The sequence below is a fragment of the Scleropages formosus genome, chromosome 22 (assembly GCF_900964775.1).
Source record: "Scleropages formosus chromosome 22, fSclFor1.1, whole genome shotgun sequence".
Classification (NCBI taxonomy): domain Eukaryota; kingdom Metazoa; phylum Chordata; class Actinopteri; order Osteoglossiformes; family Osteoglossidae; genus Scleropages; species Scleropages formosus.
This window is the reverse complement of record NC_041827.1, coordinates 22,253,207-22,279,961: the sequence shown is the minus strand read 5'-3', so window position 1 is coordinate 22,279,961 and position 26,755 is coordinate 22,253,207. Positions and strand designations below refer to the sequence as shown.

Genomic DNA, 26,755 nt, shown 5'->3' with positions numbered 1-26,755 from the left:
CAAAACACAGGTTCAGAAGGGCTGGAGTACATATGAAAACAGCACTAACAACGTACCGCACAGACACAGCAAAGAAATATACTGTACATCAGGACAGACACAAGTCCCTAACAGCTGGAGTACAGTTTGCACCGAAAGGATCCGGGTTCGAATCCCAGAAGCACTTACCCAGATTTGATAGAGTAAAAATGACTCGGTTGTATAAAAAGGCATGTCATAGTAAGCTGTTTTGGAGAAGAGTATCAGGTAAATGAAAAACGGAGTAAGTACTCCAGTAGCGGTGCGGTTCACTTCACTCCCTTGCGTAGGTCACCGGGGCAGCGGCGGTCAGGTGCTTTCGCCACGTCCGGACGTCCTTTAAGAGTTAAGGTCCCTTTCAGCCCCTCCCGGTTTTCATGTTCACGTGTCACAGTACGAGGGCCCGCTGCTCAACGTGCAGTCAAAGTGCGGTCGATGTTCGGTCGATGAGCGGTCCACGTACAAAAGGTAATGAGATGCACGTTCCTTTGGAGGAGAGCGTCTGCTAAATGAAGGAAGGTAAATGTAAATGCGATGTGGGAAGAACCAGTTCGATGTAGCAAAAAGGATTCTGTCAGTGTTGGGGGCCCGGCGGTCGGTGCTTCGTCTCTCCCGGTCACGGGTTTGAACCCGGTTTGTTCAGTGTGCGTGGAGGTTGCACGAGCTCCCGGTTTTGAAGCGGGATGCTCTGGTTCCCTCCCACAGTCCAAAGACATGTGTTTCAGGTGACCTGGTGACTCTAAGTTGCCCTTAATTTGTTAACGAGTGTGAATGAGTGTGTGTGTGTGTGTGTGTGTGTGTGTGTGTGTGAGAGAGAGACAGACTGATGTCCCATCCAAGGTGCTCCTTGCCTCACACCCCGTGCTTCTGGGATAGACTGTGGACCACAGTGACCTTTCATTGTTACAAGTGTTACACAGAATGAATGAATGAATGAATGAATGAATGAATATTGTTACCATTGTTTTGAATGTTATTACATCATAGTTGTCATTTTTGCTTTTTCCCCCCCAGTTATGTGTTTGAAGATGATAAATTTGAATTGTCTGGAAACGGCGATTGGGGCCGGAGACGGTGCAGTAAAACGGTCTTTACCGTGGTGATACCGCCGCTCCTCTATTTCCGCTAAATAAAACGCTGTAACGCTTTCCTTGTACTTTGGCAAGCGGCTGCTCTTCGCTCACGATGTGACTGGGCTTTCGTCAGTGAATTCTGTCAACATCTCAGAAGATTACGGGGACAAATATGCGAGTGTGTCCTGGGAGGAACGGCGCCGCTCACACTGGGTGTGCGACAGTAATATTGCACAGGATACACTGTACACTGCAGTGGCAGCAGCGAGGGACCCTGGATCGGGAGTGGCGCTCCGTTAAATGTTACACTGTATGTGTCACACCGCTGCACGTTAATAGGAGAAACAGTCCGGAGACACGGAATTGTGCACGGGAAGCCCTGGTGACCCGTGTCGAGGAGGCGCAGAGACGTGACTGACTGACTGACTGACTCTCTCTCTCTCTCTCTCACACACACACACACACACACGTAGCCGTGCAGATGCGAAACACTGTGACGGGTATTACGGCACATAACCGTTACCCCGGAAAGGCGCGGGTTCAAGGGACGGGCCGCTTTGCTCGGTCTGGCGCTCGGCCGCGCGCTCCGGTTCCGACGCGGCACGCGCCGCCTTCCGCTCCGCGCAAAAGCAACCGAACGCACACTTCCTGTCGATTTAGGTCAGACGGGTGACGGCGCATAATGCGATTAAATTGCCCGAGCGCCGGCAGTCCACGTTTGACTTTTTCCCCCGTTTCCCCTTCGCAAACTCGACGCGCTCCGGACTGGCCTCCTCCCCGGGCCCGGAAACAACGGCCCGCGAGCCGCGTACCGGACAGCTGCCGCCGCACGTCGGACGCCGAACGCAAACCGTCTCCCCCGGGACGGACCGAGCAAATCGCTGAGCCTCGGGGAGCCGTGGCTAATATCGTCAACTCCGATTGTTACAAGTTACACAATAAGTAGGACCGTCTCATTAATGGGCCTCCAGAAGGAAGAGCGGCTACAGTAAACGTACCGCAGCTGCACCGCACCGGTCGCGAGCGGCTCATCAGTAACTGCTCGCAAGTTCAAATAAGGACACGGCCTAAGAGCGCGTGGTAGCGAAAGGATCCGCGACTCATCGAAATGATTATACGGTGTATGTGTATCGATTTCGCTGACACTTTTCTCCCACGGCATTCAAAATGATTTACCCCATTTCTACAGCCGGGTCATTTTTACCCTATACGTTCGTGGCAGGTGCCGTGATTGAGGCTACTACGGCAGAAGGCGAGATTGAAACCGGGGTCCTGCTATGCTGCCTAGAGGCTCGGGTGATTAAAGTGGGATTCGTCTCATATGATTCCATTAATATATTAATACATGAAAATGCACCGGCGTTTCTAGGTGAACAAACCCGACTGGTGCAATTCACAATTTTTACCGTTATTCAAAGCGCTCACAACCGATTCCCTCAAAATGTTGGCATACGAAGGAAAAACAACATCTCAGCCTCTCGAAGGTTTTTTTTTTTTGTAATCACATATTCTTTTTTCAATTTCAGTTTTAATTAGCCTTGTTGGCATCACAAGTACGAAACACACAAAGTGCTTTAATTAAGGCTCGCAGAAAGCGAGCGCTGCTTTTAAAAAGGTGTGTATAACTAACTATTCGCGTGCGACAAAGCTCACGGAGCATCTCCCAGACAGGGGAGGTAAAATTACTGCTCGCAGAGCATTAGAACGCGACGCTTTTTCTCCGGATCGAGATTCCGACATGCGAGCGGAAGGGACACGTCTCTGCGTGACAGCGAGGCTAACGGTGTATCTGGCATTCGAAGTGAACTGGGCCTATAAATTGTGTCTCCAACAATAAACACTATCATCTATCTTTAGATACATCCCGGAGCCATATGCAAGAGCCCTGTCATCGTTCCAATTAAAGGATGAGACCATGTGGCTGTTTCTGCTTCACAACCTCGGTATTGTTACCGCATCGTGCAATTAAACACACAATATGTTCCGTGCGCCGCTGAGAAGTCTGCCGCGCCGGCGTACAGTCGGTGCCATAGTGACGCCGGAGCTCAAGGGACCGCAGGTTCGAAATCCCGGAATCCTGAATTTGGGCCGTTTCCAGCCGCACCAGCGACTGGCAGCAAGAGCTAAGGTGAGATTTTAATAATTATAATAAGTAACAATAATAATGGGCTATAGGTGGCACGGTGGTACAGCGAGTAGCGCTGCTGTCTCACAGCGCCTGGGTGGTGCGAGAGGATGTGGGTTCGATCCCCGCTCAGTCTGTGTGGAGTTGGCATGTTCTCCCTGAGGGGTGCTCTGGTTTCCTCCCACCCTCCAAAGACATGCTGTTCAGGTTCACCCATACTCTGTGTGTGTGTGTGTTCCACTGATGTATGGATGAGAGACCCAGTGTAAGTAGTGTATCTAGCAGTGTAAGTCACTGCGGTGAATAAGGTGTGTGGGCTCATTACACTACATAGAGTTCATTGGAAGTCGCTTTGCAGAAAAGTGTGTGATAAATAAATAAATGTAAATGCAATAATCATTAAAGCGCTGACATCAGCGCGGTGCCTCTTCACAGCCAACATTTCGGCGATTACGACCGCTGTCCTCGAAAGCCAAGCGCTCCGTTTCTGCGGCCTTTGCGAGGGATTATTCTACGAAAACCAGCCGTGTCGAAAAGTTCATTTTGGTGCTCAAATCACCGCGATGACTGAAGAGCCTGAGTAATGGAGACTCCGAGTGGGCTGCATTATCTATAAATGTCGCTGAGCGCTGGCAGCCCTAATAAGCCTTAGAGAAGCCCGTCGCAAATGAGTCTTGATTAAGCCGCACCGAGTGGGATCAAGATTCCAGTTGTCATAACAACAAAACAAATTTCCAAACACTCCAAGATTTTCTCCCTTCCCCAGCGACCTCATGAGTCAGACCCCCTGCAAAGCTGATCCTCCACACGGGGTCAACGCCTTGCGATCCGGAGACGTAATTCCCAACCGCGGCTCGTTTCACATTTTCAGGTTTATGTTTCCATGAGATCTTTGAACAAGGGTTTTCCTTCAGGTTAAATACGGCACGTCTGAGCGTCAAAATGTTAACCTTTGTCTTTATTGGTCAAGTCTGATCACCCATCCCAAGTGCATCATCTGAATTAATGTGTACTCCTGACATTGAAGTCACCTTCACCCATCATCAGGCTTATAGATCACGGCCCATTTGGCCCCAGAAATTAAGAGAACTTCAGCTGCAAAATTGCTGCATCAGAGGTTTTCATCTATTAATCTATTAATCAGAACAAAATACACAAAAATACACAAAACATCTGTCACCTGTGCATCCATCCATTGTCACAAACCGCTTGTCCGTTGCAAGGTCACTGTGGCCCAAGCAAAGAATACAGGTGGTTTGGCGGCACAGCAGGCAGCACTGGTGCCTCAACACCTGGGCTGTGGCCTCAAATCCAGCTCAGTCTGTGTGGTGTTTGCACATTCTGCCCAGGCTTCCTCTGGGTGCTCTGGTTTCCTCCCACAGTCCAAACATGTGTTTCAAATGAAACGGTGACTCTAAACAGCCTGTAATATGTGTGTTACATTGCTTTGGGGGGAAGAAAAAAAAATAAAAAATAACGTACGTTTCATGTCTTCATGGGAACTTAAGCTCAGAGAAGAATGAACCCGGTGTGTCCGATGCCTTGGGTCTAGAAAGCAACGACCTTGAACAGTCCTCGCTGCTGTAAGGCACAGTTAGCATTTGTGGTACAGAGAGCTCGCACCCACACCACCCCCTCGCCCTTCACAGTGTCTGCCGACGCTCGGCCGGACCGCTGACCTTCAGCTGACCGTCAGGAAGTCTCCGTCGCGACCCCGCACGAGCGTCGGCCCACCCTCCGAGTTTACGCCCCGGCTCGAAGCCCGGCCGGAGCAAGGCCTCGGCCGGCCGCCCACGGAAAAGTCTGGAAAACGGCGGAAACGGCAGGTCGTCCGCTGCCCGCGGACACTCCCCGAGCACCTTCGTAGGCCGCACCCCCGCAGAACGACCGCGGCTCCGTCCCCCGTTCCGGAGCCTCTCCCTCCAAAGTCACACTCAAAGTTACTAATGTGCCCAGCGAGAGGGCTGTCGGGACGAGACGAGACTCCGCCATAAATCAAAACATTATTTCCCGCATCGCACGTCACGCTGCGTGGGCCTGCAGGCGAACGCGACCATTTTTGGGTCATCTTGCGGAAGGCGCCGGCAACTGCATTCTTCATGCATTTCTGATGATAGAGAGAGACCCCCCCCAGCCGTTCCGAGAATACAGAGTCGTCCCCTCCGGCAGTCCGAGCGCCCGAACACTGGAAGGCCGTCAGCGAGTCCGACGAGAACGAACGCGAGCAGCCGGTCACGCCGGCGTTCCAAACGTAAACGCAAAATAAAATTTTATTTATCGGACAACGCGGGTCGCGCAGTTTGCCGATTACTTATTTAGTGACTCACGATGACGGCTGCTGGTTTGAAGCACTTGTCTCATCTGTTGAACATTTTACTGCTTAGGAGAGCGAGTGCTTTCGACTATTTTTTTTTCCCTTTTCCAATACGTAAAGAAGTCGTGCCCGGCGTGAACTGCAAACGAGCCGATATCTTCGTTTTCATAAGAAAGGTAAACAGCCCGGTCGCTTTTCCAATACACAGTGTGTTGTTTTTGGTCTGTTTTGACACACCTGCACAATAAACCACCTCCCGCACCAGCGACTCCCGTACGGGCAGCGCCGAACGCATTTGGACGGCCGGCACATTTACATCATTTACATCTGTGTATTTCGTTCACTCTGTTCTCCAAAGCCACTTATGGTGTTAAGCTTTCTTGGGGAAAGGCAAAGCACGGTGCTTCTCAGTTCTGGCTCCGTTGCGGTGGAACGACCTCCCCCTCTCACTCAGAACTGCTGAATCCCTGTCCACATTTAAAAAGGGTCTGAAAACTCACCTCTTCCACACTCACTTTGCCCAAACTCATCCCCAGATAAACCTTTACGCAGCTACTCCTGTAAGTAACATAAATATTTATATGTATCTCACAAAAAAAATTATTACTAGGAAGGTGATCAGGAATCGGCGATATTCTAGTCAAGTTTTATGCAGCTACTCGTTCGATGAACGTCGGTTCATATGGTGGAAAGAAACAAACTAACTGCACTTAAGAATCACACGTCTGCATCTAAGTGTCTCTTCCTGCTCATGTAATGAGCACATTGTATTTTCTACGACATGTTTGTCGCTTTGGAGAAAAGCGTCTGAAAAATTAATACATGTACATGGAAATGTAAGCTACCTACAATTATTTACCCATTCATAGAACTGAGAAATTTTTACCGTACCACTTCAGGTAAGTACCTCGATGAAGAGATTCAGACTCGAGTTTTTCAGACCCAAAGCAGGAAGCCCTAACTGCTACGCCGCCTGCTGGTCCGCACAGAGCATTTCTTCATCAGTCGCGAGATCAGGTGGGATGCTTTGCAAAGGGAGCTCGCCACACGGATGAGCTGATCCAGGTACTAACCTCACGCCTCCTTCGAACGAACGGCTATTGGCCTAAAGTGCGATCGGGAAGAAGGCGGTACCTGCGGGTTTACCCGGAAGGAGGTCGACACGTAAGCGGCGAGCGCCCGGTCCCGCGCCGGAGGCCACGCGTCTTCCGATGTCCGATGCTATGGCTGAGCGTTTGCTTTAAATCCGTTCGGCGAGATCGGCGAAAGACAAATTACTCCCATAAGCTCCATGGAAAACTAATTGAGACAAATACGCCGAGCCGCGTGACCTTGGCGCTCCCGTCGCAAGGGGAGTCTTCGCAACGAGCGATGCTCGCTCAAGGAAAAGCCAGTGTGAGTCAGCGCCTCCAATTACAAAGCAGAGTGGAGCTCGAGAAGTTGAAGGCGAGAATTGTAATTAAAACTGTTTTTGCCATCCCAGCATCTATGGACGGAGAGCATAAACGGGCAACGATTTCATCATCTAAAGCGATCGGATGTTTGAGCGTATGGAAGGGAATGCTATTCCACGGCGACGGGTTCCGACGCGGGGAGCTCGTACTGTTTGATAATCGTACTATGGTGAGGATTATGGTGCTCTGGAGGGGAACTACAGGAACTTCTCACCCCTGTCACACTGAGCCAAGAGTCGGCGGCAATAACAGCGTCTGATGTAATGACCCCAAGCGCCGTTCCAGAAATAAGCTCAACGATCCTGTCGTTTCGGGCTCAAAAAGTTATTGGGAGGTCGTCTTCTGCAGAAAAGTCATAGCTCCACATAGAAGCACTTTTGACCCAAGGTTGAAGGTCCTTGGATTCAAAGTGATGCTACGAATCAAGGGAAACCACAAAAACTCAGTTGTGCCAAATCCTGAAACTTAAATTCGATCATTTATGTATTTATGAGACTCTTTTCTCCAAAGTGACCAACAACGTTACCTGCTTACACTGATTTACCCATTTACACAGCTGGGTAATATTTACTGCATCAATTCAGGGTAAACACCTTGACCAAGGGGCTACAGCAGAAGGTGGGATTCAAACTTGGCTTCCTGGATTGGAAGCCAGAAGCTGTAACCACGGCACCACCGACAGCCCCTCCATCAACTACCTACCAGGGGCAGAAGGTAGCGGAGCGGGTTCCATTATTGCCTTGCAGTCTGAAGGTTCCAGGTTCAAATCCCACTTCTGCTGAACTGCTCTTAGTCAGAGCAGTGAGCCAAAGTTCTCCAAGTAAGAATATCCTGTTGTATGAAAGGGTAAATCACTGTAAAGTTGCTTATTCAACCTTGTAAGACACCTGGGACAGAGGTGCCATATAAAATGAACACAGTTATTTTTAGTTTAAAAAGTAAACTCTGCAGGCCGGAGACGCGGATGCAAATAAACGGATGCGTGTCGCCGTCTGCACGGCTCCGATGCCCATACAGTACTGCACACAGGGTAAAGTACCGTAAACAGGGTGAAGGAAGTAGGCAGAGCTGTTCTTATCTCATGTTAATGGTGCTGTGTGTGTGTGTGTGTGTGTGTGTGTGTGTGTGTGTGTGTGTGTGTGTGTGTGTTTTCCTGTAAGAAAGGAGGACAGCAGCACACGCATCAACAACCACCAGCTGACGAAACAAGGAATCTTCAGCCAAACGACAAATCGCGGCAGGTTTTTATCGGCTACGCTGCGAAATCACACGAACTCCGCAGCTTTCGCTCCTCCGAAAACTCTGCACCTCAAAGGGTCCTTTTTTCCGCTCCTTGCCGCATGTAAACAGAGAACAGAAGACACCCGGAGGGCTACGCGACTGAGCAAATAGCGTAATTTCATTTACACTTCAATAACTAAAATATTGAAGGTCTTCTTTTCCGTTTTTTAATTAAACTGTTGTACTTCTAGGTGCAGGGCGACCCGAAACATAATCAAATAGAAGCCATTAGGAAATCCAATATGACGCCTGACAACATGAATAAGCAATGCAATATCTGACACAAAGTCAGCAGCAGTCATATTACGCACATGCAGAGCAATATCAAACAACTAACTTGGACAGAAAACGTAGATACTGCCATCGAAGAGCAGAGCAGAGCTGCTCCAGAACATAGGAATAACACCACTGTCTGCGTATGAGACACTGCCTGCTCTTGCTCCTTATTATTATTATTATTTTTTTTTTTTATTATCACTATTAGTAGTAGTACTAGTAGTAGTAGCAGCATTACTATGCGTTGATCCCAACGTGGTGCAATGAGCTCCCTCTGTCCCTCAGAACTGCTGAATCCCTTCCTGCATTTAAGAAAGGTCTCAAAACTCGTCCCTTTCGAACCCATTACCGTTGACACAGATTCAATGCAGGCAGGAACATAACGTCGGGAAGGTCCTCAAGTATGAAAAGTAGAATGAAATTTAGCCACCTCATTTCAAGTAGTATATTCATTTCCAAAAAAAGAAGAAGAACATAGACACATCCACCCTAAGGACACAAGTAAAGGACAGAACATTCTGGAAGCGTTCTGCATACAGCATACGCTCAACAAGACTGGACATCAACTCAAGAGCGCTCGGTGTTCCCACAATGTACACCGGGGTCAAACTACATGGCCAAAACACGGTTTTACCATTCCCATTAAGATCAGGTTACCACTGTCCTTAGTGCAGTGACACGGTTTCTAATGGAAATTGCACTCTACCACGGTAAGATCCATAACAACCACTCCAGACACACTTCCCTTTAGAATCATGTATAAACTTTTTATAAATTATAGTGCTGGGGAGAAAAAAAAAAAAAAAAAAAACTTATTAAATGTCCACTGCAGTTATGTGTGCGGCCAAACAGCAAGTAAACATGAGCTGCAAAAAAAAAATAAATAAGAATAAAAAAAAAAAACATCCCTCAGCACTTAATCCAAAAGAGCAAAATTTTAATAATTGAGCCAAGGCCGCGCATTCTCCAAACACGTGATTTCATATGAACGCGGGGGAGAAAGAGAGCCGGCGTGACACGGAGCTAAGGAAGCCGCCGCAGAGGCGGAGCGGTCACCCCAAGATCCCGCTGGACCCGGCGCCGACCCTTGACCTCCACGCCGGCGCAAAGCCGGAGAAAGAGGCTCGCATTCCGGGCAAACGTGTGACGGGTACGAGCGACGTCGTCGCCACGGCATCATCGATGCCGGGGATTCACAGCACGTTGGAACACAAGGCATTGTGGGTTATTTGCGCACTAAGGAGATGCTCAACAGTTTTTTGTGTGTGTGTGTGTGTGTGTGTGTGTGTGTGTGTGTGTGTGTGTGTGTGTTTGCTCATTGGTGCCATTTCCACACCACCACTAACACCAACACCTACTACGCACACCCCCCCCCCCGGCCTTGCGCTCCCAGTCCTACTCGGGTGACAGCCGGTAGGTAATTAGCTCATGGGACCAGTAAGGAGGGCTGCAATTTTAACAAACCGCAGTAAGGGCATCGCGCAGGTCGGAGTGCGTCGGCGCGGCTCAGCCGTAACCTAGCGTCCTACGTGCCGATACATGATGTGCCTCGATCTCGTTTGCAAAACATTTAGAAATACGAAACGCTGAAGATGAAGCAACACAATGCGAGAAAGTGCAGAATGACAATGAGTGTTAGCCTTAATAAACAGAGCACGGCGTAAACAGGAGGCGCGACACTGAAACATATTCAACGCAATGCATTATAATTTGCATTTATGCACGTATACCCCCCCCCCCGGTGAATGAAAGCATGGAATGATGCAGCAATACCTAATTTGCATTTCTGCGTTTAGCTCACTGTTTTCCCCAGACCGGCTTATAATAAACATACTCATTTATACAGCCAGGTAATTTTTACTCTATCAATTCAGGGTAGGTACCTTACATTGACATTCATTTATTTATCACACACTTTTCTCCAAAGTGACTTCCAATGAACTCTATGTAGCTGCTAGATACACTACTTAGAATGGGTCACTCATCCATATATCAGTGGAACATTCTCTCTCTCTCTCTCTCTCTCTCTGTGTGTGTGTGTCACTCACACACAATGGGGGAACCTGAACAGCATGTCTTTGGACTGTGGGAGGAAACCAGAGCACCCGGAGGAAACCCACACAGACACGGGGAGAACATGTGAACTCCACGCAGACTGAGCGGGGACCGAACCCACGCCCTCTCGCACCACCCCTTATCAAGGGTACTGTAGCAGGAGGTGGGATCTGAACCTGCGACCTTCGGATTCAAAGGCTGCAGCACCAACCGCAGCCATTCACTCCCCAGTGTTAAACTTCCTGAAAATTTCCCAATTTCTTTCACTTCAAGCTTTAGCTCAGCAAATTCATTGACGGCAAAGGCCGGTCCGAACCAGTGGCACAGCTGCTAAGCGGGTGTCGGAAAAGGCGAAGCAGAGCCCAGTAAATTAAATGTCAGGACAGAGCTCACATTAATACAAGGTAAATAAGGTAAATAGAGCTTGGGGAGCAGCCTGGGCACAAGTGAAGGACATCGGGGAGGATGGAAATAAGTACAGTCTGCAGCTTTTCATATTGAACCTTTCCGGGTGCCTTGGGAGGCTGCCGGGATATTGATGGATTCCATGTGCTAAAGGTTACATTTAAATAGAAAAGAAAACTGTCATATGACTAAATATTAAAGCCACGAGCGCTGGAAGTTGAAGGCTCGAGCCGTTGTTATTGATACAGAGAGGTCCTTTGTGACGTGCCGTTCGGTACGGGAGCGGAGAGGCGCCGGGGGGGGCCGCGGGTTCGAACCGAGCCGCGACCGGCTCCACGTCGCCGCGACCCCAACCGCACACGTGGATCGTGAAAACGGACGCGTCCGAGCGTCGGAGGCAAATGAAGCCAAAAAGGATAATGAAGGAGCGCAGCCGTCGCGGAGCACCGCACACCGCACCGCGAACGCCGCTATACAGCCGTGCCGTACGATAAGCGAGAAGCGGCCGGCTGTTTCGCACAGGGACGAGTGACTTCATACCGCCGCTCCTGGTCTCCACACTGCAGATATGGGTGAAGATTGTAGTGCAAAAACAGCTCTTTTATATCCAGTTTCCTGCGCTGCACAGTTGCCGTCCTTTGTTTCGGATTTGTTTTGCTATAACTGTAAAAATTACATACACGCATCATTTTGGCGGTGCTATGATTTAAATAGGGGGAGAAGAAAAAAAGAATCAAAGATCCCTCCATGTTTCCCGCCCTCCTTCGTCTCACCATTTGCACGTTCGGTGATTAGCATGGGAAATGTCTCTTCAAGGACTGCTAAAGTCAGTGCCGCATCTGAATCATAAAACAAAGGCCTGTTAATATTCGATGATAAATTGAGTGCGACTGTGCAGATGGGAGGCGGGGGGCGGCGTGCACTCAGACAAGCTGTCGAGGCCCAGCAGGCGGCGTGGCGGTTAGAGCCGCCGCCTCGCAATCGCGCGAACGTTGATACGAGTCCCTGATCCTGCCGTCGTTCCCCCGCTTCGGGTACAGCCTGCTCCCGCCTCGCGAAGGTAACCGATCCCCGGAATCCTCTTCTCGTAAATGGAAGAAATAATCAGCTTCGGCGGTAAAACGTCGGCGCGTTCCCGAGCCCTGAAATCACGCCGATACACCGATTGCATCGATACTTGGATAGTTCGCATCAGCTATCGTAACAACATCGGGGCGCTTCCCTCATTAATTACTCCGTTACGCTCTACGGCTAACTCCGCCACGGACGGTCCCAAGCTCGGCTGAGACGGGAGGAGGGCCGGGCATGGCGTTAGCTATCCCACGCCGTAAAAACCTCGCCGACGAGGAACCTTGATGACATCTCAGCTCTTGGGGACACCTTGCCCCAGGAGGGGTGGAAGGCATAAGAAGAAGAAGAAGACGACGACTCTCTGGCTGCCTACCTGCACCCGTTCGGCTCTTCCGTAAGCATGACGTACCGTACGCTCAACGGACGGTCGCAAACATACATACTTAAGATACTCGATGTTCACGTATCGATTTGACCTTTAACGCAAAACAGAGAAACAACACGGAGCAATAAATGAAAAAGAAATCAATGGAAACAATGAGAATGAACGGACGGGCAATGGACAACGGACAAGCGGACAGGGTTCGGACAGTCCGAACAGGGCCACGACCGCCGACATTACGAGGGGCGAAACCAGCAAAACAAGGGCTGACGGAGGGCGAGAACGTAACGCAACAGGAGACGAAGCATAGCCGGGAAGACGACCTCATGGGGGCTCAGGTCTCGCGCCAAAGTACAGGTATTGAGGGAAGGTCCTGATGAAGTCCAACCGCGCAAAACCGAACGGCCGTATCTCGGGGCGTCTCCGTCTCGGGGTACGAGCGCGTTCAGCACGCACACACCTACGACCGTCAGGTACCGAGATGCCTGCTCCTGAGCCAAACGACGGATGCATCGTGTACGTGATCCGTAAACGTAACGTATCCATTCATTCGGCTGATAAATAGGCATCGCGGTCTCTACGGCCTATCATAAATAAATGTAAACGAAGGGATAAATAATACTAGGATGTTCCGAAAGGCATCACGGTGGACTTGGCGGAGCTTTGAGGGACGACACGTGGCACGAAGGGTCAGGAAGGCGATTCCCGAAAACGACGGCCAACCCTTCGGAGGGCAAAGCGTTTCGAAGGAGAGGAGAGCTCCGCGTGCGCGTGGGGTCCGGCCGTCGACGGACCTCGGATCCGCGGGCGCGAAGGCGGAGCCTCGTCGCCCGCCCCCCTCGGATGAACACGTTAATGAGAGACGTCGACTTTGCGTTTTGGACCGGGGCGCCGTTCCCTCCGTTTCCTTCGTCTCTTACTCCCGTTATCTCTAATTGCTTCTCGGAAGAGACGTCTCTCCTCCGTGGGAAGGCTCCCCGCTGCGAGCGCAACAATACCCGACACGTCGAAGAACACGGCAAAATATTTCCCTTTGCGCGGCGCGATGTCACCGCGAGCGGGCCGAGGGGCCGCGCGGCGTCTCCTTCGTGTTCTCCCCAAATTGATCGGGTTGTGACGAAGCGCCTCGACACACATCGCCGCGGCTTTGCTCTTCGTGACAGACTGTCACGGCAAGTTTATCCCGCCCAGACTTCATATACGGCACCGCGGTCGTCACTGAAACTTTATTAGTGTCTTTGTGATGAACCGCACGGGATCGAATCGAGATGCGAAAGCTGTCGCCGCTTCTTTTCGGCGGGAAGACAGCTGCGATTATAACGAGACGCTGCGAAGACGAGCGGGCGGGTACGGACGCTACGGTACGGCTCGACGGCGCAGAGACTTTACCGCGTTTACCTTTAACTGTCCGGTCTTGACTGGGAACTACTGAAAATCAAATTGAAACGTCAGCGATGCATTATCAATAACTGCTCGACCAGCGCGGGGTCACGCTGCCGCAGAGTCCGTCTCGGCAGCTTAGGGCACCAGGGCCCCTGAGCTCACGCCTTTGGACCGTGGGAGGAAACCAGAGCACCTGGAGGGAACCGACGCAAACGGGGAGAAGATGCGAGCTCCACGCAGACTGAGCCGGATTCGAACCCGCAGCCCAGCTGCGGTGAGGCACCGGTGCTACCTGTCGTGCCCGTACGTCTCCCGGCGGATTTCGAGCCATAAAAAAAACGTAACGCGGGTTAAATGTCGGTACAAACAACGGTAAGTGTGCTTTCCGTCAAGCTCTGAGTAAATACGGGTCCGTCAAAACTGAGCTGGACGTTCTCCATCTTCAAAAATACAAATCATGGATTTATAGCCTGAACTTGTAATTGTGTCTCAGCAGCGCAAACGTGACGCGCTCAGACAGAGGGAGTTGAAGATCACTCGATGCGACGGCAGCGTCGCCGTCTCCAGCGCCTGATCCACAGCTAATTAAATCCGCCGCGCCTCATTTTACCACCTGCTCTGAGATAATACTGCATTTCAAACATTTGCCTTTTTCTCAGACCCCTACAAAAATTTAACTGATATGTTTAAACAAGTAACAGGTTCGCAGGAGGAAAAGCCCCAGCGGGACTGGAAGCGGCTGTCGTGTCCTGTAGGTAGAACATCATGTTGATATACCGTACACGTCAAGGGGACATAGTTCCAATCACATGGACCTGCCTCACTTGTGTGGACGTCCAACGCAAAAACTGGCCAAAGACATTTTAACACCCAGACATGAACGTTAGTTGGCAGCGAGCAGACATGATCCACCGGTTCTAGTTTCAGGTCACGAAGGAGACAGCGGACACGCCTTCAGTCGGACCAGCGGGAGCGTTCTGACCCGATCCGGTTGAAGACAGGCTAGAGTATTTCTAGAAGCCCGGGAAGCATCCGAGAACCCAACAAGGCTCAAGGCCAGCGGCAAACCTCTAGCCGCATGGCGGTCCAAACTCAAAAACCCAAAGGTTCTTAGTTTTGGCTCCATTGTGGTGGAATGAGCACCCTCTATCCCTCAGAGCTGCTGAATCCTTTTTCACACTTTCACCTCCATCCCTCTGTCTCGATCACGGGGGGGGGCACGGTGGCACAGCGGGTTTGGCCTGCTCTCTGGTGGGTCTGGGGTTCGAGTCCTGCATGGGGTGCCTTGCGACGGAGTGGCGTCCCGTCCTGGGTGTGTCCCCTCCCCCTCCAGTCATGCGGCCTGTGTTGCCGGGTTAGGCTCCGGTTCGCCGTGACCCCGGCAAAAACAGGGCGGTTGAACACACCGACTGTGCTTTGATTGTCACACGTCTGCATCTATAACTTCACCTGCAGTGAAATGCACTTTGTTTACTCTGACTTGTAAACCACTTTGTAGATAAATGTTTGCTAAACAAACAAAGTTAAGTGTAAATCAGTGAGCCGACGAAAACCGTTCACCTCTCAGGCACGAAAAACAGCGAAGTAGAAGCTCACCCAATGGTTCAACTCATCCTCCAAAGATATGAAGAGTCTCCATAATCTCTAATATAACAAATATAAAATTTTATACAGACAAGCATGAACCAAACACGGGCTAAACTTGTTTTCAAGACAGGAGGTGGATAAAGGAGCAAATAGATGTATAATATTTACTGTGTAGAGCCACAGTTTGTCTCATAGGAAATGTCACTTTTAAAGTTGCAACATGAATCACCCCATGTTTAAATCATATCGTATATAAGGTGGCGGATCTTCAGCTTTTTGAGAAAACTGTTTATTACTACGCACTGTTTTTTTTACTCTTTTTTCCCAAGATTACAATTTATTTCTATTTTAAGTTTAATGGCAAAATTTGGCATGCTCAGTTTTGGCTCCATTGTGGTAGAATGAGCACCCTCCTCCCCTCAGAGCTGCTGAATCCTTTTCACACCTTCATCTCTCTGGACCTCCTAAATGCACAATAAATTTAAATCACCTGTCATCATTCCTTGGTCCCTGGGCCTCGACAGCAGAGAGAGGCCCACGAAGGGATGGCTCACGATGTCGAATTACAAGCGGGAGGCCAGAGGAGACTAGCGGGGACTCGCACAGAGCAAAACGTGCCGGTGGCCTCTCCAAACAGGTGGCGAAGGAGTACCTGGTGAGGAAGGCGGAGCGGCGTGTCGTGCTCACAGCAAGCATCCCTCAAACCGTGTTGGCAGATGGCGGTGCGTCTCTCCGGAGGGTCACCGCTCGTTCCTCGCGCACTCGACACTCTTGGAGACGCGCCCCGCCTCCACCGGTCCCTCCGGCGTTGATCCCAGCACTGGACATGCCATCCGTGCAGAGCCGGACGTCGGGGCTGCACGGGGTCACGCTCGTCTCTCGCTCGTGGCAGACGGGGGGCCCGAGGGAGACCATCAGCCGAAAGCGTCGGTGCGGAACGAGGAGGGAAGGGAACCGGCAAACAGGATTCACTGCGATCTTCCCATGTTACGTCCCAAAATTTTCCAGTACAAAGTGTGACTGAATGAGTCTGTCTGTGTCCATTTGTGTGAGGCTGCGGTGTGATGGACAGGGGTCCCATCCAAGGTGTAACTATGTTTTCAAGGTAAACTCTGGATCACCCTGATGGATGGATGGATGGAGGGATGGAAAATCCACTGCTGAGGTCTGAATGAACAAACAATTTAAAAAATGAGATTTCCACTACAGGAGTTACTGCTCTTTTACTCCATCTAGCAAAAAGTCCACTGCTAAAGGAAAGATTAATCTATTTTGGATTCTGCTAAAACTCCATGACCTTCAAGTGTCTTGTCATTTGTTTCCAATTCAATTTTTAATACTTTTTTAATTTATTTAAAACTGTTTCAGCATTTCACGGCGCAAAGCCAGTCGCCTAATAGACTCATCGCGATGATTCTGTCTGTTTAGCCCTATTTGAAGGATTTTATTTTCCTAAGAGACGTGGCGCGACAAGTGAGGCAAGATGTACATTAGCGATCATTATCTAGGTGGGCAGAGTGCTACTCCAGCGCCATTAAAATGATTAGGACTGAAAACTACAAAAACGAGGACAGACGATGAAATGCAAACACTTTTAATGAGAGGCCGCAAGAAGCACGACCTCGCCGGGCTTTTCCTGACGCTGCTCCGCAGAAAGGCACTTCTTTTTTCCTCTCGGCACAAAATCAGCATAGGAGAGCAAGCTGCTTCGGCTCGTGTTCGACTCCGCCGGAGAGACAACTTTTCCCGACATGTTGCAGAACATCTAGAGCGGTACAGACGCAAACGCACGATCGTCACGATACGGTCACGTTGTCCGATGCCACCGTTCAAGCTACAGTTGACTCTCGAACAAGGCGGGGGGGTCGGGGGCGCCGACCCCCCGCAGTCGAGAATCTGCGAAGAACTGTCGACTCCCCGAAAACTTAACTGCTAACAGCCTACCGTCGAGCGGAAGCCTTACCGATAACACGAGCAGTCCGTTAACGCATACGTTATATGTATTACATACTGTATTCTTACAATAAAGTAAGTCGAGAAAAGAAAATGTTATGAAGAAATTGATAAGGAAGAGAAAATGCACTGACAGTACTGTACCGTATTAATCGATACCGTAAGTTTACGTCGTCCGTTTACAAGATGAATCGTCTACCTGTACCTACATCAATATTGTCTCATATGATACAAAATACAGTAAATGTTATAGGTACTACGTGTAGATTTCATGATAGTAAATGATAAAATAGACTAGTTTCTAGAGATATTTCATGCATTCATGACACACCTAACTTTTTCTTATTTTTTTCGATATTTCTAGGCTACGCGGTTTGCCTGTGAGTTTTATCAAATTGTCGCAAATCGCCAAAAAATTCTCCAACCGGTGCTGTTCAAGGATCAGCTGTATTTTATTTACACCAGTAGCTGCGCACAGAATAGGTGGAGAGCACAACTTCTGTTTCTACAGATAATGCAGTGCAAGTTTATGGAGCAGATCAGAGCCCAGGAGAGAAGTGGCTCTGAGACCCTTCTTGAGCACTGAGAGGGATTCAGCAGCTCTGAGGGACAGAGGGAGCTCATTCCACCGCAACGTAGCCCGAACACCGGGAACCTCCAGCTCATCCGCAGAGGACGGCTGGTGGGGGGAAGCGAACGGAGGGAACCAAACAACTTGGTAGGAGTGACTCCCAACTTATTGCTCTTTTTCTTTCCTTTTTGAAAGTATTGAAAGTCACCCAGCAAACCAAATAAAGCTCCGCTGATATTGTGATAGTAAACCAAGATTGAAGGTTTACAGAGAAGCTTTATGGAGCCTGGCTATTCGGCAGTAAAACAGGTCACCGAACAGGCGGCCCGCGCGTACGTGTGCCGCCGACTCTTTCGGCAGCCGGACCCGCCGCGACGCCGGTGACCTTGCCATTCATACCGTCGCTCTCCAGCTTGAGGCCGTCTTCCATTCTTACCGAGGAGCGGCAGCCGGAATCCCATTTCAGACACAATGCGTGTTCCAATTTCGAAGGTTTTGGGGAATTGAAGGAGCCGCCCGGGCGGTCTTACGGCACCCTCGATCGGCCTAATCCGCAGATTCCCGCGGACGCAAATTAGCCGATGCCGACACGCCGGCGCCATTACAGAGACGAGGTCAAGGGGTCGGCCTGAAGGCGTTGAAATGACAGGGCTTCCAGAGAGGAAGAATACAGAGTGTCTGGTGTTTGGCCGGCATTAGACAGATATTGACAGCTTACAACACCCCCTCTCCCCAACGCCGGCTCCACAACATCCTTCGGCACCTCGGCATCCGTCATAAACTAGCGCGCACCCCGAGGGACCGCACTGTTTTACGCTCTGCCCGACAGCGAGCCGTCAGGCACGTCACTAAGTGGGAGCCGTGCGGGAAAACGAAGCTCATCACTGTCACTGCACGGTCCACCCCACGGCGAACGCCGGTGCCGACATCGCTTCTGGATGCCCTTCGCTACGCGGATGACGCCCTACTCCATCTCTGGCACCCCGAAGGGTGTCCAGGAAGAGCATTTGGCTGAGACGGCACCGATCGCTACCGGCCAGCTCGACAGAAATCGAAGCAAACGGGGGCTCCGGTTGCTTCGGCGGAGTGGACCGCGGCAGGCGAGCTTCGCGACTAAAAGTGGAAGACAGAGGGCGAAATCCATCACGACCCGTCGAGGGCCGGGCCGGAAACGAGAATCAACAGCTCCGCGGCCGTCAGCGGGCGGGAAGGAATTTACAGAGGCTCTCTCAGATTTTTTGGGGGAGACGGAGGGAAATTCACTTAATGAAAGCACCGGTGGCTTTGGCACTCGCACACGAACGGATGACACCAGAGCGCACTTGTCGACTCCCCATAAAAGCATAAATCCACTCGGAAAATCGTTTATATTTACTGGCGACTCGCCACTCTGCTCACACTTTTCTCCAAAAAGACTTACACAGTTAAGCTACTTACACTGATTTACTCATTTAAACGGCATGGTAATTTTTACTGTATCAATTCACAGCACGGGGTGTCCTTCAAGTTCAAGGACACATCTCTAACTACTGCGCCACCTGCTGCGTCATGTCAGACTTGAGGTCTGATGCACGATATCTTCCAGCCAGATGGATGTTAAAAAAAAAAAAAAAAAAAAAAAAAAAAAAAAAAAAAAAGATATTTTTGCCACTTTTTTTTTTTTTCTTTTTTTAAATTTACTACGTGGGCAAGGTACACCACCGTTACCCTGGTTCACAAGAGTTGGGTTTTTACAAGTGAAATTTGTTCCTTAAATTCAATTTATGAGCTAATTACACTATGTTTACAAAAATGCCTTATAGGCATCATGTTTATGAAGCTTTCATTAACATACCGTCTCTATAGTTCTTGCTCATATTCATAATGATCATCGTTTCTTTCATGCTTTTCAGAGCAGCTCAACAGCAGCAGCTTGCGAGCCCTGCAAGGTACTCAGAAGTAGGAGAGTGGGCCAGATTCCACTGCGATAAGCAGAAAAAAAAAAACACATTCTTGATTTACATAAATGGGTGAAACTGGCTGGGCAGAGAACCACAGAATAATTTTTCCTATTTGCATCGACGGTGATTTATGCCCCGATTTACGAGAGCGCGATTTACGAGCGGTTCTCCAGAGAGCAGCGTACTTGTAAATCACGGTATTTCGCATACATAGAACATAGTAAAACCGAAAGCACGTAAACATACTCATCCCTCTACGGAATGATCAGCAATGAAAAAAATACATCCCACTACAACTAGCAAAGATGCTGTGCGGCAACACCTCGCGAAATCTGTCATTTACGTCTTTGACGGCTACCTGCAGCGCGGCGCTTGCGTTTAAACGTCCGTTTGCGCCGTTACGCTCGTTTAAGTTCGTTCGAGGCGATGTTCCTTAATTGTGCCATCACCTCTTTTCTTACACCTCACCCTGTCTCACAGCACACTGGGAATGTACCTTTGACCATGGTCAACATATACAGCATAAACTCATATACTCATTTGCTATAGGGGTGCGGTGGCGCAGTGGGTTGTACCCGGTCCTGCTTTCCGGTGGGTCTGGGGTTCAAGTCCCGCTTGGGGTGCCTTGTGGTGGACTGGCGTCCCATCCTGGGTATGTCCCCTCCCCCTCTGGCCTTACGCACTGTGTTACCGGGTAGGCTCTGGTTCCCCATGATGGCGTATGGGACAAGCGGTTCTGAAGGTGTGTGTGTGTGTGTGTGTGTGTAATTTGCTATATGTCGATAATTATTGATATTAACAGCATCGCCAACAGGCCAAGATCGTTCTCACGATGGCAAGTAAATCACAAAAGCGATAAGCGACAAAAAATAGCCGGTACATATACAATATGTATGCGGTCCACAGCTGCCGGGCTTCATGACCGGCGTATCGACGCGCACTTCTCTTGAAGCAGGGCTCTCGTCGCAGACGCATAAGCAGGCTGTGTCGTCAGTCTCGCATTATGAGCCAACGTGGCTGCAAGAAGCGGCTCGGTGCCTTTGAACATGATGTAAACGTTGGCATGTGTCTGGCGCTCACCTCCGTGACAAAGGGCGCCGAACTCAAAGCGCGGAATAAAGAGGCGTCTCGGAGGTGGCGGCGGCGGCGGCGGCGAGAGGAGCGACCGCGTGCGGTCCGAGGTACGTCAACGTTCGGCGGAGAGGTAAAGCAGAAATAGGCATCGTTAAGACGAGCCGCGTCCCCTCGGGTCGTTCCGGAGCACCGAGAAGAGCCGGAGATAAACTTGAGCCACGTGTAACGCAAAACACGCCACGTTTGGTTCTGATGGAGGCGAATCACTTCTGCGTTGCTCCCCCTCTTATTAATCTTTTGATTATTCTGCTTTACTGCAGTTACACTCAAGATACACCCATCCAGGTTACGAGAATTTCACTTTACGAGAAGGTTCGTTTGATACCCCTGCTGAGGCGTTTCCTCACACTTACTAGATTTCGTGGTACTTCGCAACATCTGAGCAGCACGAGACCAGGTCCACCGTAAGCACCGTTAGATGTAAGCAGGTAACTTATACTGCTAGATGCACTACTTACATTGGGTCACTCAGCCATACATAAGAGGAACACACACACACACTATGGGGGAGCCTGAACAGCATGTCTTTCGAGTGTGGGAGGAAACCAGAGCACCCAGAGGAAACCCACGCAGACACGGGGAGAACATGCAAACTCCACACGGACTGAGCGGGGATCGAACCCACGTCCTCTCGCGTCACCCAGGTGCTGAGAGACGGCAGCGTTACTCGCTGTGCCTCCGTTCCGCCCCACCGACTTTCCAAAAGGTACCAACCTGTCGACTGAGTGTAAATACATTCACACCGTTTTCATACATTTTGTTGGTCTTTACGGTTCTATTTTCTTGCACCAAGGTTGAATTATTACATAAACTTTGAGTATTTATAAATAATAGTAAATAATAGTCATGAAAGGTACGCAGCCAAACAGTATTATAATTACCTATAATTACCTTGAGTAGTTAATGAAGGGAATTTGCCATGTTGAGTTATGATAACTAATGTTAACTATTGAAGTAATTGTGCCCATTTCAATGGGATTTGGTGATATTTTAGCATAAATGAGTGCAGGTAAATGACGGTTTTCCAAGAACAAATAACCTTTGTAAAGTGGGGGAAGATTACTGTCACTGGTGATGTCAAAGTATGATCAAGGATTTAAAAAAAAAAAAAAAAAAAAGGTTAATTCCAATATAATGTACTATTACATTTACATATCACATATGTTTATATCACATATATATCTTATACTATTTAGATTACATTGCTATATATCATCATGTTGTATTAATATGCTATTATATCCATGTTATCTGATTTTGAGTGTGTTTCTGGGACACTGCACTACTGTAGAAAGTTCTAGAACTTCAGGATAAAGCGACCTCTGTACCCTGTACATTTCCACAAGCAGACATGTGGCAGTAGAAGGGCTTGACTAGCTGTTCTGGGAACAGAGCTGATGAGATGCACGTCTCGGGATGCTTGAAAAGAGCACGGCCGATGAGAGCAGACGCAGTAACATCAGCTTCACGCATCCGACATCTTCACGAGTGCGTCGTGCGCAGCTGCTCGATGGCTAAGACCTGGAGAAATTCTGAACGGAACAGAAATAAAGTATCTTTAAGCTTTTTGGGCCTTATCATAAATCACTTAAAACATTTCGGATCTTAGGAGACACAAGAAGGTTCTCGAACCGCCGAGAGCTCAAAACCAGCTCTGGAGGTACGTTTCCACAGAACGCCCTTTCGGCACTCAATCCAACAGAAGGAATAGAGGATGTGGCAGAATGCATAACCTCTCCAAGCGTATAACTGTAACTGCATCCCACGATGCAGCATTTATTTCCTGCTGTGAACAAAGGAGGGATGATCTCCACGGCAATCCTGGTCTCATCTACAGAGCTCATGTTGTCTATGTATAAATTGAGGAGGTCTAAGATGAAACTCTCCATCATCTATGACTTCTGCGATTAGACCTTCAGCACATTCAGAGCTCTCTGGAAAATCGCTTACGAGGGCATTCCCCCTCCCCCCCAACCCTCACCACGTGAACCCAGTGAGAACTGGAGGAATGGATGGGTTCCAACCCAACATCTGTGTGGTCCTAACCACACGCAACAACAGTCAACAGCCTCATATCTTTTTCATTACCTGTAACCTTCCTTAATGTAACTGACTCAGGGGAAATTATTCCTACTTAAACATACCATTTTACACAGTGTGCACATTTCAAGCAGCTATATAAACATTTCCTGGGCAAAAAAAGAGAATTCAACATTCATGATACCAAATGAAGGCTTGAAATTGGTTCAGCGCCCTGAGAAATGTTTTTTTTTTTTTTTTAAAATTGAATTTTAAAGTGTGGATCAGACATTGATATACTATGCATGTTAGCAAAAAATTTAATATTAAACGGAGGATCAGACATTGATATACTATGCATTAACTGAGCAGTCATTCATAGCAGATCACACAATCAGAGAAGATTGGTAGGTATGTGCTGCTAAGTCATGTACTCGATGACTTCGCCATTGATCATCTCAACGCAACAGATGATAATGTGTCTCGAGGTTTAATGGAAAATGTTTTTCCCAACACACAGCCTCTCAAAGAATAAACGCTTTAACAAGTCAGTAAGACGGATCCTTCAAGGAACTGGATATACGTGAAGCCACGAAGCACTCGGGACATGCAAACCCGTGTTTCCGACAAATCCATACAGTCCTTTCAAACAGCATGTTAATAATTAAAGATTTCAGAGGTTTTAAATCACGTTCCATCTCCCATCTCCGCAAGCAAATTCCTGTCTGTATTAAGTCTAAATTATGCCGGATTCCATAAATATGCAATTAAGGACAGTTCTCAGAGTTAGTCTATGGATCAACCCTATAATCATATAAAGCCGTACTAATGAGCAAAGAGTGATATTGTCACCCCCACCCCACATTTAACACCTAGTAAGACCATTCAGTGGTAAAATGTCAAGCACAAATATGTTGACTTTGTGTCTCATATTATGTTTTGCCTTATAATATTACAGTATATGTGTGCAATTACAACATATGCGCAATTTCCTGTGAGATTAATTAAGCTTCTGTCCATCCATCCGTCCATCCATCCATCCATCCATCCATCCATCCATCATTACATTTTTAAATAGTGGAATATTTCTGCATGTGAAGATTTATGTGTGACTTTACAGTTACATATGAAGCCCACAGTCATTAAATTTTTACATGGTGTGTTAAATATAACAGAGCAGACGGTTCAGTCGGTTGAACAAGTGGGGATCCAGGTATATTAAAAAAAAAAAAACATGCAATGAATTCTAAAGTACCTCTCAACTTACAAGCGCAGAGTTCACATACGCTGTACACCTGCGCGCTAAATTCAATCTGCGCTTGTGTCGATGCGACGGAATAAGCAAAAGCTCCTTAACAGCTCAGCATGCGTAAAAATGCTCCGTGCTCATATGAAGCAAATACACCTAACAGAGCATTCAGCACATTCTCACAATTCTAACTTTAAGGTTATGCCTGAAAATGATTATCACACATTTCTGAGACTTAAGCTCCGGCAGCAGCGCTAACTGGGGAGTCCTGCGGAGGAAAGTGACTTCAGGAGGAGGCTGGTCAAATTCCATTATTGGATCTTAATGTGATTATGTGGCACAAACAGTTCGAGGCCAGTTATGAAACAATACGCGGTAAAGACCATACGCGGCAAGTCCGCTCAGCTGATGGAAATACGGCACGGTATCCGTGGCAACAGGCGGACATCATGCCCGTGCTTACATTTCCACTTCTGGAGTGTGTTGCCTACACTAATGATGCAATCTCGTGTTTCTGAAAAGGCATAATTACAACATCGAGAAAATGGGGGGGGGAGAGACTCCAACATGGCAGCAATAATTATTATTTGCCCACGGTGCTCTCAGCACAGTAGCTTCGTGAACTCTGATCCCCAACTCCGATCACTGTTTGTACACCCCAACGGGAAATGTCAGCCATCTGTTTTCCGGAATACTCTAACGTGGCCTCAAACAAAAGGGTGGAAACGAAAACAAAGAAGGAACTCCCGAATGTCAACCGGGGCGGGAGCGCTGTGTCAACGCCTCGTCGACGGGCAAGTATCGGCGCGAAATCGGGTCCCCCGATCGCATCGGTCAACACTCGGGTTCGGGACGCGCGGGCCCGAGCCTCACTTCCCCAAGACGGACGAGTTCTTCCGCGCGCGTCGCGGTGCAAGCAGCCGGAAGCAGCGGTGAAAAAGGCTCACTTTCCTTCCCCTAATTGGGAAAATAAACGAACGAAGCCCCCGTGGCCTAAAGGGACAGTTTATCAAGCACATCAAATAGGGAGTTGACGGCAGAGCCTCGGCGCGACGCTCCGACTGCGACGTCAAGTCCGACTCGCAGAAACACTCGACGGTCGAAACCGACGCCCAGGAGCGCCTGCTGAAAGTTATCTAAGCGCTCTCGCTTTTCTCTTCCCAACGCCATTTCACCCCGTCGCCCACAAGCGGAATTTGTCGACGCTCCTCAAGGTTCGCCGAGCCGTAGGACGGAGCAAAAGAATGGGCCGCTCCGGCCACGGCCGCTTAACAAGGACGACGTTCGAGAGCTTTCGGTCGCGGACAATGGCAGCGTGTTGCTGTAATGAACACATCTACTAGTAAGCGAAGGTAAAAAATAAATTTTAAAAATAAAAAAAACAAATTATTTATATAACAAATTAATGAGCACCCTGAGATCTCGCCACATTTTACTGACGTTTGTATTTTTTTTTCTTGCATGTGGTGCAGAGGTGAGAGCCGCTGCCGGGGTTCACCGACGCTCCTGCTGTAGTACCAGGGTATTTACCCTGAACAGCTACGGTAAGTTACCTATCCGTATAAACGGAGAAATCACTGTAAGTATGGCGAAGAAATTAATGAGTATTGCGGAATGTCTCCAAAAATGGTTTTCCGGGGGGGTGCGACTACATTATTGCGGAGGGTTGGTCCGGGTGCTGCTCTTCGGTGGGTCCGGGGTTCGAGTCCCGCTTGGGGTGCCTTGCGACGGACTGGCGTCCCGTCCTGGGTGCGTCCCCTCCCCCTCCGGCTTTACGCCCCGTGTTCCGGGTTAGGCTCCGGTTCCCCGTGCCCCGTGTGGGGCGAGCGGTTCGGACGGACGGACAGACGGCGACTACGTTATTGGCTCCAAGGAACCGTTTAAAATCCAGGTTGATTCCAATCACATATTAAACTGGTGTCCACAGTCACAATATACAGCACACTGCCCCCCACCAGGGCAAAGAGGACAGCGCTGTTCGCGCACTGCGGGCCGCACAGCGCTCTGCAGGAGGGTTAGTTAGCGGTCGGGGCAGCGACTCTGGTTCAAATCCCACTCCTGATAGGGTTAAAAAAAAAAAAAAAAAAATTACCCAGCGCTATAAAGGAGTGAACCGGCGGAAGTAGCTCAACATCGAAAGTCGCTACGGGGAAACGGATAGAGGCGCAGGAGGTCGGCGGACCGAAGCGGACGACGACGACGGCTGACGGAAATCCGGAACTTGGGCAGATAGCGGCGAGCGCTCGGTGTAGCGGGAAGCCGGGCACAACGAGCGCGCAGATGGCGGGCTCTCGGCTGCGCCTCGCCGCCACCGGCGCCGTCGTCCATCTGGACGGTTTTGCAGGTAAAGCGCGACGCGTGGCCGCGCGCGACGCGGGACCCGCCGCCCTCACTTCAAAGCGCCACAATATGGCTGCCCATGAAAGGGAGGCAGTGATTTTCCTTAAGCTGTGGTCAACAGAGGA

General features: G+C 49.4%; 1 protein-coding gene across 2 annotated transcripts in view; it reads right to left on the bottom strand.

Annotated features, from left to right (window-relative positions):
- The window catches only part of fhit (fragile histidine triad diadenosine triphosphatase), a 232,352-nt gene that overhangs the window by 178,763 nt on the left and 26,834 nt on the right, over positions 1-26,755 (bottom strand). Inside the window, exon 1 of one of the 2 annotated variants that reach the window (XM_018734151.2) lies at positions 1,609-1,674. The exons of the other annotated variant lie outside the window; for it this stretch is intronic. The gene's annotated coding sequence lies outside the window, so the exon portion shown is untranslated. Of the gene's footprint in view, positions 1-1,608; positions 1,675-26,755 lie in introns of those variants that run through there. 2 annotated transcript variants of the gene reach the window in all.